General features: G+C 38.4%; 1 protein-coding gene across 2 annotated transcripts in view; it reads right to left on the bottom strand.

Moving 5' to 3' along the window:
- LOC145983997 (recombining binding protein suppressor of hairless-like) overlaps positions 1–16,451 on the bottom strand; it is a 275,400-nt gene that overhangs the window by 204,641 nt on the left and 54,308 nt on the right. For both annotated transcript variants that reach the window (XM_083117273.1, XM_083117274.1), the window contains exon 4: positions 11,871–11,932. The gene's annotated coding sequence lies outside the window, so the exon portion shown is untranslated. The remainder of the gene's footprint in view (positions 1–11,870; positions 11,933–16,451) is intronic.

The following is a 16,451-nucleotide window of genomic DNA, read 5'->3' as shown; positions in this document are numbered from 1 at the left end:
CACACACATTTGTACATTCATGCCTGACCAGGGCCGACCTCCGTGGCCGAGTGGTTAGCACAGCGCACTACAATGCCAGGTGTCCCAGGTTCGTATTCCGGCCTAGGCATGTGTGTTCTTTGTAAGTATCCCTTCATCATATATCTCATATTCATCGTCGCGATTAGCCACAAGAGGCAGAGCAGCGAGGTTAATTCACAATTCTTTTCTTTAATGCCTGAACAGGGTTAGAATCTGGAGATTTGGCCCAGTAGCGATCACACGTGATTTTTCGCTATATATAAACATGTGCCAAGGAAAATACTAACATAAGTAAGGTCGTATAGGTAAAGTTTCCCGTGCATAGGTGCACCGTGTCGTAAAGGTACGTTTAGAGGATATGGGGGTAGATATCGGCAATTTGGGAGGTGGTGTGATCAGCACCACGCTCCGGCTACCTTTACCCCCTAGGGTTGCCCCCAGGTACCCATTTATTTGAGACTGGGTGAGGCCCAGAGTCGCTTTTATGGAGGAACAAGGCCTGAAAAATTCCTACCTTACATCACCCACCCTGGAAATCGAACCCGGGTCTTCCGCGTGGCAGTCAGATACCAAACCGACTAGACCACCGTGGCTCCTGAGAAAAGTACTAGTACTAATTACTAATATTAATATATGATTTCATTGGACGGAGGAAATTTTACCCCTTGCACAGTGAAATTATGCAACAAACTATACGACGATGTTAGTTTAAATTGTTTTACTGCATGACTTGTGTAAGAAATAAATACAAAAGTCTCAGCTGACGAATTTGAAGAACATGTGTGGTAACCAAGCGATGGCTCGCAACCGTAAATACCCGCTTTGTAGATATTTACCGGGTATAACGAACACACTGGATAAAAATATAATATAATGGCAGTGAGAAGCAAATGTAGGTATTTAAGAATTTAAATAATAATTTCAGTGATAGATTTAAGGCGGGTACCCCAGTGTAAGAATACAGCATGGTGGGGGGAAAAATACAATATATTAAGTCCACTGTCGGTTTCTCTCCATCGTTGTATAATTTCCTGTTTAAAAAGAGAGCATAAAGGAAGGAAAAATACAATCGGTCTTAATTGTGGTAAATTGTCGCAATGGATATTCTAAAATATGCAAATTCTAAAATTCCAAAATTATTTGGCCACGATACTAGCCACTTTCTTCGGTGGCGGGATTTGTGAGTCAACCACTCAACGCATTTGAATTTATTTTTTAATTTTACGTCGATTTTTTGCCTCTTTAAGCTAATCTCCTCGATGAGGAAGAATAAATAATTCGATCAAATTGTTGAAGGGACATGCGCAAAAATCGCCCATATCCACGACAGGACAAGGCTCCAGATCATTCGGAAGCGAGATCTTTTGAGTCCACCACCTAACATACTCGGCCCGTTCGGCCGCTGAGGCAGCACGCTAGGACTAGTGTATGTCTTCCGAGTTACGAGTAATCGTGACGATGAGAATGAAACATGATTAAATTAAACACTCATAGCCCAGGTCAGGACTCGAGTCCAAACCTTCGATCCATGGAGCTGATGGCAATGGTGAGATCTTCGGTTCAAACCCCACCATCTCGACGGAGGTCTTCCGCAATTTTCCTCGGTCGCTCCAGGAGAATGCAGGAAAGGCACCTTTAACGGGTGCTTCTTTCAACTGTTTTTATTCAGTTTCTTCCCATTGCCCTCGCTTCTTATACGCTCTGGTTGATTTGTCCTTTTTTACTTCGTATTCCTGCCAGTGGCGGCTGGTTGTCAGGCTCTATGGGCGTGCACTTCAGCCTCGCATCCAGAAGTGCAAGTGTTGTCACCTCCACCCAATTATTCCCACCTGTTTCTGCGTACATATTGACAGCCAAAGTTAAAAACTTTAACTGAAAATGAGGTTATGGGAGAGATATATTTCATGAAAAATCTTTAAAATATTAATTTATACAAGTTTGAAATATCTCGAATTTTCCGTCGACCACGAGAAGAGTGATGTTATTGGGTATAGATAATTCAGCATTCGATAAATTGACAAAATCACTTAATTCCTCGCTCCGCTGATAATATTGAACAAGAAGAATAACAACATTTGCACACATCAAACAAGCAGCGCCGGGCGACCAGGGCTACTTCCCGGGGCATCCTCCTTGATTAGAGTCAAATAATAAGTGTGCCTATTTGTTTGTTTGAGTTTACCTAGGTATTTTTTAAGTCCACTTTATGCACAGAAAGGCTAATCGGGACTGGACCTACAATTTAAAGTGGGATCCTAACCTGGAAGATAATAACATATCTTCATCGCCACTCATCTCATTGTCGCTTAATTAGATATTATATCACCCAGTCTAATTACGGTTTGGTTTTTTGGGGTTTGATTTGGTGTTTTAAGTCCACTCTAGGTACAGTAAGGCTAATCGGGACTGGACCTACAATTTAAAGTGGGATCCTAACCACTATGTGCCTCCAACCGGGTGCATGGCTATTTAGTTTTAAAAAGAGTTGGATTTATTGTTGACAAGAATTAATTGAAGCTACTGCTGAATAACTTAATAAGTACGTTGCAGAATCATGTAGCAATTTAAGCTAAACACATACAAGACCTACAATAAACGTGTCCTTTAACAGTAACACTTAAAGTATTTTTTAAAATAAAGCTATTCTTTTTTGTCATCAAAACCGTAAATACATAACATGGCCATGATTTATATTGGAGGAAGGTGGAAAGTAGGTGCCACCAAAATTCCACCTCGCCCTGGTTAAAATTTTATCTCAAGCCGTTCCTGGAAACAAGGTACCCGATCCAAAGACCACACGTAGAAAATGAGTTGTAATCTATCTAGCAGTTGTTTATTTCTAACGACTGAATGACCAAACTAACAAAATCAAGTGAAATCAAGAGAATAATAAATACTCCCTCTGTCCCATAATTATTGTCCGGTACAATTTTGTTTGTTGTCCCATAATAATTGTCTGATAGGCAAACTGTGACATTGGTGTATACAGAAGAAGAAAATTAAACACGGGAATGAGTCATACAACGTTATTACTCAAGGATCAGTACAAATTGGCAGATCAAGTATCCGAAAGAACATAAATAAAAAGTCACCATTTTGGCATACCGGACTATAATTATGGGACAGAGGGGGTATTAAAGAAAATAACAGTTCTCACTCACAAGGGAGGTTATCTAAGTGTCCTCCTCTGATTTCCATGAAACTTGGCAGGTGTATAGAGGGGCCCAAACGATGAAATACGTGTTTTTTTTGTTTCAGCTAAAAAACTGTTTTAGGGGGCAAAACCTCCCCTCTAATGTCAAGATGAGGAGAAATTGAAGTGGGGATCTGACCCCGAAACCAAGTAAATCTGGCATACGAAAAACACGCTCATATAATTGGAACACACACAGCATAGAACTGTAGGATTGTCGGTACCAAACGCAGTGCAATTGTAGAGAGATGCCGAATTCATAGAACCCGTTGTTCCCGGATAGGGATATGCATAACAATAGACGGACCAGAGCAGGGTAACGGAGCATCAAAATAGCCGATCACGGGAACCATAACCATGGCCTAAATATCATATAGGTGATATCCATACCCAAGGACACAAGAGGATAGTTCCACAGATGAATACATAGCATCTACAAAACATTTATTACCATCAGAAAGTAACACTAAACAACATTATGGTAACCGATCTGCCAACACAAAGTAAAGATAGCACCCATGCATCATCACATTGAAAACCGCCCCAATTGTTGCTTCCACGGTGCCAATGTACATACTCGTCACAGTGATGGTACTCCTAAAAAAATGATTTAACCATAAAGCGCCGTTACCCTGCATCTATTGTTATACCCATCCCTATCCGGGAACAACGGTGTATATGAATTCGGCATTTCTCTACAATTGCACTGCGTTTGGTACCGACAATCCTACAGTTCTGTGATGTGTGTGTTCCAATTATATGAGCGTGTTCTTCCTATGCCAGATTTACGTGGTTTCGGGGTCAGTTCCCCACTTCAATTTGTCCTCATCTTGACATTAGAGGGGAGGTTTTGCCCCCTAAAACAGTTTTTTAGCCGAAACAAAAAAATACGTATTTCTTCCTTTTGGCCCCTCTATACACGTGCCAAGTTTCATGGAAATCGGAGGGGGACACTTAGATAACCTCCCTTGTCAGTCTACACTGCTCTGGTTCGTACTTCAGAATCTTGTCTTTCCCTTACTCTGTATCCGTATTATTACTGTAGTCGCTGCACTCTTTGCAGCTAACTTCCCTCCAAATATTCAAGAACGTTAAAGTATTACGTCTTTGCTTTCGCTATGCACAGTTTTCACTTTCATTATGAAATCAAACACTTTGCACTGAAACAGGAATGAGCTTTTGACAATGCAACAATTTGCAAAGCATGAACAGGCACACAATGAAAACAGCTGACTGATCAACGTTCCCCCCACGTGGGTTGGTCTACTACAGCGCCAGTATATTTGTCCAAGCTGCACTAAACAAAGCAATGCTAGAGGCAATGCAAGACATTGTTTAAAACACGCGTTTCGCTTTCAGTTGTCCCTCTCCACCCCTTTCGACCCCTGCCATGCTCGGGACAGGGTGGGAGAAGATACCATAGAAATTCCCTTTTCCACAAAAATCCCTCGATTTGCAATGATGTGTGAGTTGCCTCAGCGACAAACGAGCACACTGCAACTTGTGCGAAGTGAACGCACTTAAGCCTGCAGGCAAGCACTGGTAATGCACAGCAAATATGGTCGGTGACGGGATGTATGAACGTTTGATGTTTTGAAGTGAAAAAGTATAATAAAAATTAATTGCATTACAGATTTATTTGGGTGTACACGTGCGAATGTGCAAATAGGCAGAAGCCGCTACTGATTCCTGCCACTTCTCGCCAATCGTGAGTTCTTCTCAGATGCGATTAAGCTAATGGAGTAAATATGTAGCGTTACTAAAATTAATCAACCACTCCAACAATGAGGTGAACATTGAGCAATATAAGAAAAAAGGACAAATGGAAAAGAATTAAGGAGCATCAGAGAGAATGGAGTAGCACCGTTTTCTGTGGAACCTCCACAAGTAAAATATTCGGGGCCCTTTGTGAAAAAAATATCGAGAATACTATAACCCACATGGGAACTGATGATGGCAGAGGAGTGGACCCAAGGCACATGAAATAAAATTTTACCTCACTTATACTCCACCCTGTTTTCTCCATTCTTTGTTATCGATTTATATCAGCTTCTTGAAACTAAATCATGATGATGCGAATCGCTTATAAATAATTGGAAAAAGAAATTGGAAACATTGCCTTTTACCTCAATTCAGTGGCCTGGATCCCTTCTTGGAGGAGGGAGAGAGAGAGAGACTTCAAGTGTGTATGGTCTTTCGCATTTTTCCTATGCAATTTTTACAAAAAAATTAGGTTGTATATTCACAGACATTAAAAAAATACTGGTTTGGGCAATTGCTTACAGTCCTCTTTTGGACCTTGAGGAAGTGGGATTTCAGTCCCTTGGCAACGCCAGGCCAAGTTTCAGCGGAAAAACTCTTGTATAGTCACTCATCACACCTAATAAGAAACTGTCTCAATATTAGCAGTACTACCTCTATTAAACTTCTTTATAGTGCCTCAGTTAAAAGCAAACTAGAATATGCATTTATTGCTTGGTCGCCAAATTACAAAACTCATGTGAAACAAATAGAACAAGTGCAAAAAACGTTTTTCAGATATCGATATTACAAGAGATACATCATCTCCACATACACAGAGTTCTGTATGACATTTTATTAAAGAAATTCTCATGTACGACACTCAGCAATAGAAGAGAATTAGGACAACATATATTTCTCTATAAAATTATAACTGGGTTGTTAGATAATAGGGAGTTTTCTTCGCCAAATATGTTTCAATGCTAGCACATGTAATTTAAGAATAAGAAATTAATTGCTACATACGAATATCATTAAAACTGAAAAACAAAAACAATCACCATAAATTAGAATTAGTAGTATGTATAATAGAATAACATCCACTAATCCAAATATTTATTTTAATCCTAACATTTTGGAATATAAAAATGCTACAAAAGCAACACTTGACGGAGATACTTTCACAAATTGTTGATTATTTCCTTCCTTATAAGTATATGTATGCCTATCCTTATAAATATGTATGTGTGTGTGTGTTGTATAATGTAAATACATGTATGTGGATGAGCTTATGGATATGTGTTCATTAATATGCGTATGAATTTATTTCATTACTGTTTCTATCATATTATGGTTATATTTATTCTGGGCAAATCTAATCTACATATGATGCAGTGGTAGTATCGCCGCCTTCTAATCGAGGGGTCCTGGGTTCGATACCCAGTTGAGGCACATAGTGGTTCGGATCCCACTTTAAACTGTAGGTCCAGTCCTGATTAGCCTTACTGTGCATAAAGTGGACTTAAAACACCAACTCAATCAATCAATCTAATCTACATATGTACTGATGAGAAATGTGATTTTAGACTATATTCTCTAATGATAATATTGGTTGTGGATTTATGGATAATTTATATATATTTTATTCGAGCACGTCATTACTCTACATTACGTAAGTGTATTTATGTTATTATTATTTCTATGTAATATGTATGCATGTTCCTTAATCTCACTTATATTCATATTTACAAGACATTATTTATGCTATATTAATGCCTCTGTAATTGGAGATATCCTGTCTCTGTAGATGGCAAATAAATAAATAAAGTATTCGCCTATTAATACCAGTAGTGACTAATACATTCAAGCAAACTTACAATTTTGGTTCTGAGAGTTGGGCTGGACCTCCAGATTGTCGATATTGGTCCAGAATCAAAAGGTCAATTGCAATCTACTTGAAAAAAATAGTCATGGACTCCAGTCATGAGAGATAGGTAATACAGTGGTGATGGGACTCAATTCAATGACTGTGTGTCACTCATTGAAAAGCCGATTGAAAGGACTTAACTCTCAAGAAGTTGTTTCAACATGGACATTGAGTGTACTTTTAGTGTTAGTGCACCTCATTATTATTAATCATAATTTTCACAAAGCCACTTCTTTTTCAAATACTGTTTGAATTGTTGTTTTAAGTCCAGTTTATGCACATGTAAGCTAATCGGGATTGGGCCTACAGTTTAAATTGGGATGCGAACCACTGTGCAATATGGCTCCACCATGTATAAAACCCAGGACACCTTCATTACAAGGTGGTGGCATTACCACAATGCCATTGGCAGGCACGTATCCAGAGGGGGGGCTTAGGGGGCTCGAGCCCCCCCCGAAAGTTTTAGGTTTACACTAGATAAAATGAGGTTTTTGATTTCTTGTGGTGTGAAATAAAATAATGTGACAATAATTTAAGGAGAGAAATAATTATCGAGGCATGACGGAGAATGTTCCGTATCCCTGTTATTGATAATAGCACGTATCCAAGATGGGGCACAGGGGGCTCGACCCTCTCCCCAGGAAATTTTTCAGTTTACGTTAGATAAAATTAGGTTTTTGGCTTCTTAAATAATGTGAAAATAATGTAAGAAGAGAAATAATTATCGAGGCAAGACGGAGCATGTTGTATACCCCTGTTATTGTTAATGGCTCGAGCCCCCCCTCCCTCAGGAAATTTTTCAATTTACACTAGATGAAATTAGATTTTTGGCGTCTTGAATAATGTGAAGATAATAAATTTATAAATCTGAGAGAAATAATTATCGAGACAAAACGGAGAGTGTTCTATAACCCTATTATTGTCAATAGCACGTATCCAAGGTGGGAATCAGGAGGCTCGAGCCCCCTTCAGGAATTGTTTCTGTTTACACTAGATAAAATTAGGATTTTGGTTTCTTGAATAATGTGATGATAATTTGGGAGAAATAATTATCGAGACAAGATGGAGAATGTTCTATAACCCTGTCATTGTTAATAGCACGTATCCAAGCTGGGGTTGAGGTGGCTCGAGCCCCCCCCCCCCCCCCCAATGATTTTTTTTTATTTTACACTAGATAAAATAAGGTTTTTGGCCTTTTGAATAATGTGACGATGATTTAAGGAGATATACAATTATCGAGGCAAGACGGAGAATGTTCTATAAAACTGTTGTTGATAATATTGCACGTACACTTTTCTTGAGCTTTCGGTGTTGTCGCAGCGCACTTGAGCACTATGTAGAAACTTGTCAGCATTTGGAAGCTGCACAACAAAGGTAGCGCCACACGTAGGGCGATTCGTTGTAATTTCTAATCTCTGGAAGGCGTGAGAGGGTACGTTCTTGAATGAGAGAAGGAGTCAACTACTGGCGATATTAACGAATCGTTTTATCTGCGGAACGTTCTAGAATATAATGAGGATGTAAATACGTGGATTCAATTTTTAGGTTGATCTGTACAAAGAATCGGTTAATGAGATTTCAGAGGTAAGTGTGACAATTCATACAGTCGATTAGTGATCAGTCAGCGTACTCTGGTTGCTTTATAATATATAGTGATTCGAAAATGAAGACATTGACGACAGCGGAACTTCCGGGGCCTCAGTGTAGCGCTAGCACGGTTCGAGGGCCGAAGAGATCAAAGGTCTCTCTCTCTAAAGTGAATATTTCAGCAATACCGGATATTGGAGTGGTTTATTAAAACAGAAATAAACTGCATAGATCAACTGAAAAGCAAAGTTTTGAGTGATGATTTAGTTTTGCCAGAATTAAATTTCGTATATGCAGTCCGAGAATTTCATGGAATAAAAAAATACTTTTGTTTAAGCCTACTGGGTTCGAAACACATTCAAACACTTAACTACGATAAAGAGACAGCCGAAAATTTTATGATTGTTGAGAAGAGAAAGCAAGATGATGTTGCATATGTAGACATTTAAGGCGGTAATTGCAGGCTCTGCCAGGACCCAAATCAGGGCTCTACCAACTGAGCCACCTAGCCATCCTTGACTTCAACCGATTTTTCGTTAAAATGTCTACATAGTACATGTCCTGTGTATATCAAATTGTAAGGTGTTGCCTGTATAGTGAACAAGCACAGAAAATATAAGAGAGAGAGAAGAAAACTGAGGACCATTATCACCGGTTGAGGATAATTTTTTCTGTGGTCAACAAGAGCTACTACTTCGAGGTGACAATGACAGTGGCCTAATAAGGGAGATTTCACACCGTGTCGGCTGAAGATTAGGTTTGTGCGACCTTTTGTGTCGGTACGGTGTGAAACGTTGCTGTTGATTGGCACATTCCAATCGACATGTATGGCGTGTCCCTTCGGTCTGAAACCTTCCCAAGTCTTGAAAATCCAAGTCACAAGGATGGAAAATTAGGGCCTTGTTAAGGTTAGGTGTGAAGGCAGACAGACGACAGCACCCTTAAGGATCATATCCAAACCTGCAGGAAGAACGCATCTTACTTCAATCTCCAATACGATGATAAAAACTTCTGGTGAGTTGATTTTAAAAAATGTGTCCGAGATCAAGAGAGGCGTGCCCAGGATTTTGGAAGGGAGAGGGGTTACGCATACTATTGTTGGTGGCCAGTCCTGATTTTGCCATTTTTTCCCTGTCTTTGACGTTCCTTTTTTTTTTTTTTTTTTTTTAAGAATACTGGGTCAAATGGGGTTATTACCTCACCAAACCTCCCTTGGGCACGTCACTAGAGATAAATGAGTAAGCATTCCATCATACTGGGAGACGAAACATTAGATGTGTTGGGAACGGAAGGGTTTTCACTGTGCATTAATTGTTTCGTGATCCACCTGCATTCGAGAAGACTTCCTTTGTTTCGTGACGATATATGACAAGACAGCGGAAGCTGTGACAGGCATTTTTGAACACTTGTGAGTGCTAAGGCCTGAATCTGAACAATGTGTTGGGTTTCGGCTTTTATAAGAGCTGAAAAAATGGGAGGACAAGACACGTTAGTGGTGTTCAGGCTCGAATCAGAGAGAAATATTCGAGAGCTGTCTGCGTCCAGTTCGCAGCCCACAATTTCAATCTCGCGTTGTCGAGTGGATTGTCCATCCCGTGCATGTGTAACAGCTTCGTAAAAACACTCAAAGACGCCATAGATGATTTTATGCCTGATGAGAAGAAATGGACAAACCCACATACTGAGATGGTTCCGGCACAGAGGAGTCGAGTGGTAAAAAATGTTCCGATTTCACGTTCTGATTAAAATGATAGCCTTACGGTGGCAACGATTTAAGGGATAGTTGCTCCCCATTTTTAATTTTTTTACCTGAACATTATGACCTCTTAATGTTAAGCCTTGGCTACCAAAAGAAAGTAAACTTTCCTTACAGCGCCCTCCGCACCCCCCCCGTTTTGGAACCCAATTGCCACCTCTGGTCTTAAACACACAATTGTGAGGTTCTTACTATACCCCTTTAAAGAAAATGGTTTTGAGCCCCCCCCCGAAAGGAATTCCTGGATACGTGCCTGGCCATTGGGAAGGCCTTCCTTTTGATATCCCTTTGAACATACATTTCTTAGACTTTTTCATGAAACAAGATTTTTTAAAAAAAATCATAATCAAAACACTCGCAGCACACTGAAAAAGAAAACTGGCTCAACAGGATTGTCCAGTTGAATACAGAAAAAAACGTCTTTTACAATATCCCCCAAAACAATGGTGACACTTAACTCATGTACGGTACTCTGTGCAACAGAAGGATGTAGCATTGCTCAAAATGGAAATTTAGGTGCATGTGGGGGAAAGAATATTTGCTTGAGCCTTGGGGCTAGCTTTGGGGATACCATCCTTCTCAACCCCTCCACTTCAGCACTTCGGTTGTGGAATACAAGACTTATTTCAGGGGACACTTTAGGGTAACGAGGCAATTGCCCACCAGGCTCCATCACCTTCTTCTATCCCTTATGCCTTCCCACTTCCATTGCTGCCCATGTATTCTCGCCAACAGGAGGACATACACCCAAATGTTGTGAATGTACCTCATCAAATTTATCTAATCATCTTTCATCCTCATCATTGTGATTAGTAAAAAGTGTCAGAAAAAGAATGCAAAATAACCAAAAACACAAAAAAAAAATATCTTAAGGGAAGCATTCTACAATATTTTGTGGATGGCATATATAAGTTCCAAAATATTACAACAGGATCATAATTCCATTTTTTAGACATTCTTACAAACACATACAACAGGATCATAATTCCATTTTTTAGACATTCTTACAAACACAGAGAATGAGTGAAAAATAGTAAACATGTCAACTTGGATGGCTATCTGGGATAAAATCAGAACTGTTTAATCCAAGTTGAATGCGAATCTCACACTTAGATGTGAAGCATTTGATCCAAGTGTAGTCTAAGTAGCCTGTTTACAGTGATCCAATTTGGCATACATAGATGTAAGACACAGTTTTCTATAAAAAGTAATTTACTAGTAAATTTTGCATAATTTACATAAAATACATATCGAGTAAATTATCTGTTTGTCCTCTGTCAGAGGATAAAAATAAATGTGAAAAAAATTCCATACCAATTTACAAGAAACATAAATGTATGAGACTGGCAATCTATGGCACAAAATGCCTACTAAGGAAGCACGAATGGAAAAACATACAGTACAAGCAGTAAAAAACAGGAATGGAGGAGGAATGATTGAATTTGATAATCACAGCCTAATATGAAATACTTTCTTCCTGCATAAAATAATAAAATAACATTTGAGGCAGAAAGAAGATGAGTAACAAGTCTTTGTGTATGTGTGTGAGATAGAGGGGGAGGGGGCTACGAAGCAAGTTTTACTGAATTTAAAATCAGTAATCTTATTTAACCTGTAAAATTACGTGATAAAAGTACAACACTTACCTTTTAGCTCCTCTGGTGGAAGTTAGAAGCCTCCTTGTGTTATCTACCCACGGAGATCATTCCTGTTAATGTAAAATTATTAAAATTAATACTCAATATGAACTACACAATGTATATTTTTTATAACACCATTAAGCCTTGTTTCCATGATATGAAAAACGCAATATGCTGACCAAGGCAGAAATTTATTTTATTTTAAAACATAAACTAATCTTGTGTCTGGAGGGGAGTACTTTTGTGTATATATATATATTCCTGTTTTGTACCTTGCTTCATTTGTACTTGGTACAGAGTCTGAAGAAGACCTTGCTAGAAGATTAAAACATTACGTTTAGTTTATGTTTTAAAATAAAATAAATTTCTGCCTTGGTCAGCAAATTGAGTTTTTGTATATTTTATATTAGTCAATTCATTTCTATTCAGCATTTTCAGGCATATGTCCATGCTTTGATGTCTCTTTGAATGTGCATAAACATTGCCATTTGATACAACTATTTGCAACCACTGAAACAACCTCAGACACACACTTACACCTACCTGAATCTTCAGGAAAAAAAGGTACAGTTTTGTTCTTAAGGGGAGGAGTGTCAGTTTTGAACGATTTGTGCATTTATTTCAATATGGTTGAAATGGGCACTGCTACTAAAAAAACTGGGCATATGCAAGAGTATGAATTTCTCCCCAAGTTGCAAGTGGAAGTGATTATCTATGCTGATTATTAAGCTGGACACGATGTTTGAAAAATATGATGAATAAGAATTTTCGGAATCCCATGTATTCCTTATGGAGAATCAACTACAACATCAAATTATGGCTAATCAAATGGAAGTTTTGACTCTTCCGCTTGTCAAACACATTTTCAAACTGCCCTCTTTTCATTGATATATTTTTCTATGCAATCAGAAGTTCGATATTGCCAAGAGAACAAATCAAATAATACTCCCATAAGCACAATACATTTCTCCTTGCCTCCTAAGGCCATCCTGGCAGTATTGCCAAACCTGATGCGCATAAAAGAGCTAAATTTCACCTTAAATTGAGTTAAAACTGACTTTCAAGGAGCTAGATTTACAAAGGCTGGATAAAGTGTCTCCTAAGGTAATTTTAGTTGTCAAAGGGGTGGGTGCAGTGCTATTATTGTTAAGCGATGACAATTTATTCTAAGTTTTCACCATCTTGATCCAGTGGCACAACCCATCTCAATAATCCACAGATGGTCATGAAATCGAAAATAAAGGATTCTCCGATAAGAATAATATGTCATTCACATCAAATAGATTGCTATAAAATCGTAGCTGAGGAGGTAAAAGGGGGTGGGGCAACGCAGCCAATATAACAATATCACGTCACATGCAAAATGTATATTTATGGCAAAGTTGGTCTATGTGGGTCAGAGCCAGTGATGGCATCATAGTGGGGCACAGGGGCGTGCGTCCCAGTTCACAGCCAAACAAGTGCAGGAAAGTGCCAGATCCTCCAAGAGAGCTAAGTTGGCAACATTGCCATGGAGGGAAGAGCTTGGGAAGAGCCTCGTGGAAAATGTTCCACATGCTCTTAAGATCCCCTCCTTTCACTTGGGACTGATTTCAATCTGCTCTGCCAAACAAAATATTTTTCTTACTATCTCTCCATTAATTTAACATCTTAACTACCACAGTCCATAATAGTTTTTCACAATTGACGTTGTCAGGGGCATAAAGTTCCTATAACTAACACCCTATCATTGTGTATAGCCTCTTGATTTTCACCATTACTTAGCTTGTTTGCCAAATCAACTAAACTTCTATACTGTAACAATGCTATTGAAAGAAAATAGGATCATTACAATTCAGAAGTGCATGTAACTATACATTGCCCATAAAAAATTACAATGCTACTGACTTGTAGAACTTTTTAGGAAAGGTTTCAAGTATTCTTAATATTAGCCACAGATCAAGTTTGTAATTCACAACACATTCCAATAACCTTTACCACCAAGGTTACCTGAGAGGTAATATACAGCACACTTGATATAGGAGCCAGAAGACAAGCATGAGAAAAAATTCATGAAACTTTCCAAACTATCTATCTTCAATTTAGTGAGTATCAGAACACTATGATATATGATTTTGAAAAATTACAGTTGACATAAACAATACTAAAAATAGTATAAAATTAGTTTAAAGAACTACTTATGTAAGTGAGTATGCAATTCTTGAAGAACGACGTTTCAGGGTACAACTGCCCCCTTCATCAGGTTCATAATTCTTTCTAAGCACTAAAACATAATGCTGTGTTGTAAAGTATAATATGAGGATTAGGTAGAGGGTTGGGTTAAAAACACTTACAAACTGTCCTTGACATATTTCAATTTAAAAAACCTCACTATTTAAAAGACCCATTAAAACCGAAAACATCCATATCATTATTTGAGAATATAGTGGACGACCTTCTACTCTACTATACATTTTAGTCACATCTCCATTCTTTGACTTGAATACGCCCATGAGCATAACTAGTACAATATATTTTTTCAACTTCTGTTGTCAGTTCCTTCCACTGGTTGACATACACTAAATGGCCCGGGAAAATAAAAACAAATGTTTTTCTTAATTTCTTCATTCAAGTACAAGGCAATAACTCGAGTAATGTGTTTTGACAACTCTGAGAATAGAAGAAAGCATAGGTCTCCAGATAAGCTCGAACCTATAAGAGATGTGTTCGAGACTTGGACTGTTTACCTTCGAGAAGCGTACATTCCTGGTTGCAGCATGACTGTATACGAATAGCTGGTCACTTTTAGAGGGCGATGCCCTTTTAGATAGTACATGCCGTCGAAACCTGGTAAATAAGGAATCAAGCTGTGGCTGATTTGTGATTTTCAAACAGCTTATGTTTGGAAGGCTCAAATCTACAAGGAAAAGGAAGCTGGAGATAATAGGGAGAACAATCAAAGAGAGACAGTAGTGAAGGACTTAGTAAAGAAAATTGAAGGCAGTGGAAACATCACTTACTCTGGTCGGCACGATGTGAAAGAACAAAGGATAGCTGCCACCAGAGATTACTGCCACAAAACAGCAAGTGTGTTGCTCCACTTTGTTTGGATTTCAAGATGATCTCATGATAACATCATATTGCTCCAAGAAGAACAAGGTGGTGATTCTACTTTCTACGTTGCATGAACAGCCAAAAATCGATGCTTCCACAGGACAGCTAAAGCCTGATGTTATAATTACTTATAGTAACACAAAATTTGGTGTTGACAAATTGGACCAAATGGTACGAAACTACAGTGTGAAACTAAAAATTCGGAGATGGCCAATGGTTATATTTCATGACATGATCAACATCAGTGCACTAAATGTATTTGTTTTGTACCAAAAAGTACATCTGGAAGAATTGGGAGCAAAATCAGGTAGACGTAGAAGGTTATTGCAGTACCTGGGAAGGATGGCAAACTAGTAATGGACGAGCAAGCCAACGGATGTTCAAATGAAGAGCAAGGTGTACAGAAGCAATGCAGAAGGAGGTGTCACATTTGTCCATCAAAAATCGATCAGAAAACAAAAAGTGTGTCTTGAAATGTAAGCAAAACGTTTGTACTCAGCATTCACATGTTCTATGTAACACATGTTAATCGATGTTGTAAGTGTGTGTGTGTGTGTGTGTGTGCGTGGGGGTGTGTGTGTGTGTGTGTGTGTGTCTCTCTCTCTCTCTCTCTCTCTCTCTCTCTCTCTCTCTCTCTCTCTCTCTCTATATATATATATATATATATATATATATATATATATATATATATGTAGTATATTTTTTCCCATGGTTGCAATACAATATCCTAATTTTTTACTGACTTCTCTATGATTTCTTTAAAATGAAGAGTCATCAGAAACATGTGAATGAAAAGAAGGCAAAGCTAATAGAACACATGAACAAGAAAAGATAAATTGAAATTTACACTTAGTTGAAGAAACAATTGATCATTGTTGGTTAGAAATACACAGAAATAACATGATTGAAGTGCTTGGTTTTATTTTACATACTTTGTTGAAATTCTTTTTTCTCTATCTTTCCATTCCTACTTGAACAGGTATAAATGAAATCTTGGCATGATTTCCTTCATTTAATTATTTCTACTATAGGCCTCCCATGATTTCCAAGGCTTCTCATGAATAAAGATTTTGTATTGTCTTTTTATATTGTTTGCAAAAATTCTACAAACCTTATAATTCCATTAACTAAGACTGGTTTGGAATGATTTCTGCATGCATGTTAAACAATTCTTTAAATGTCCATATACAGGGTCCTCCTTTCCCCTTTGTGCGCCTGACGGCAGCACGCTTGGTGGCCGCTCGGATGCCAACTCCCGTCAAATCGCGTGCAATATCTCCGTTATGGAAACCGCTAGCTTTGATATGACTTCAAGTTCTCAGAATTATGTTTCAATTACATTCAAAATGAGCACGTGAACTGTCACAGGGGATGTTGGAAATGTTATCCTCGTGCATCCACACCTTTTTTGGCATGTATTTAGTAAACTTCGCATAGCTTTGGTATCAAGACATGCTAAAAGGGCACTTAAGTTTCCTAACAGCTCGTGGCGCC

Source organism: Lepisma saccharinum, chromosome 2 (genome assembly GCF_977018435.1).
Source record: "Lepisma saccharinum chromosome 2, izLepSacc3.1, whole genome shotgun sequence".
Classification (NCBI taxonomy): domain Eukaryota; kingdom Metazoa; phylum Arthropoda; class Insecta; order Zygentoma; family Lepismatidae; genus Lepisma; species Lepisma saccharinum.
The sequence above is the reverse complement of the archived record's forward strand: the minus strand, read 5'-3'. Positions and strand labels throughout refer to the sequence as shown.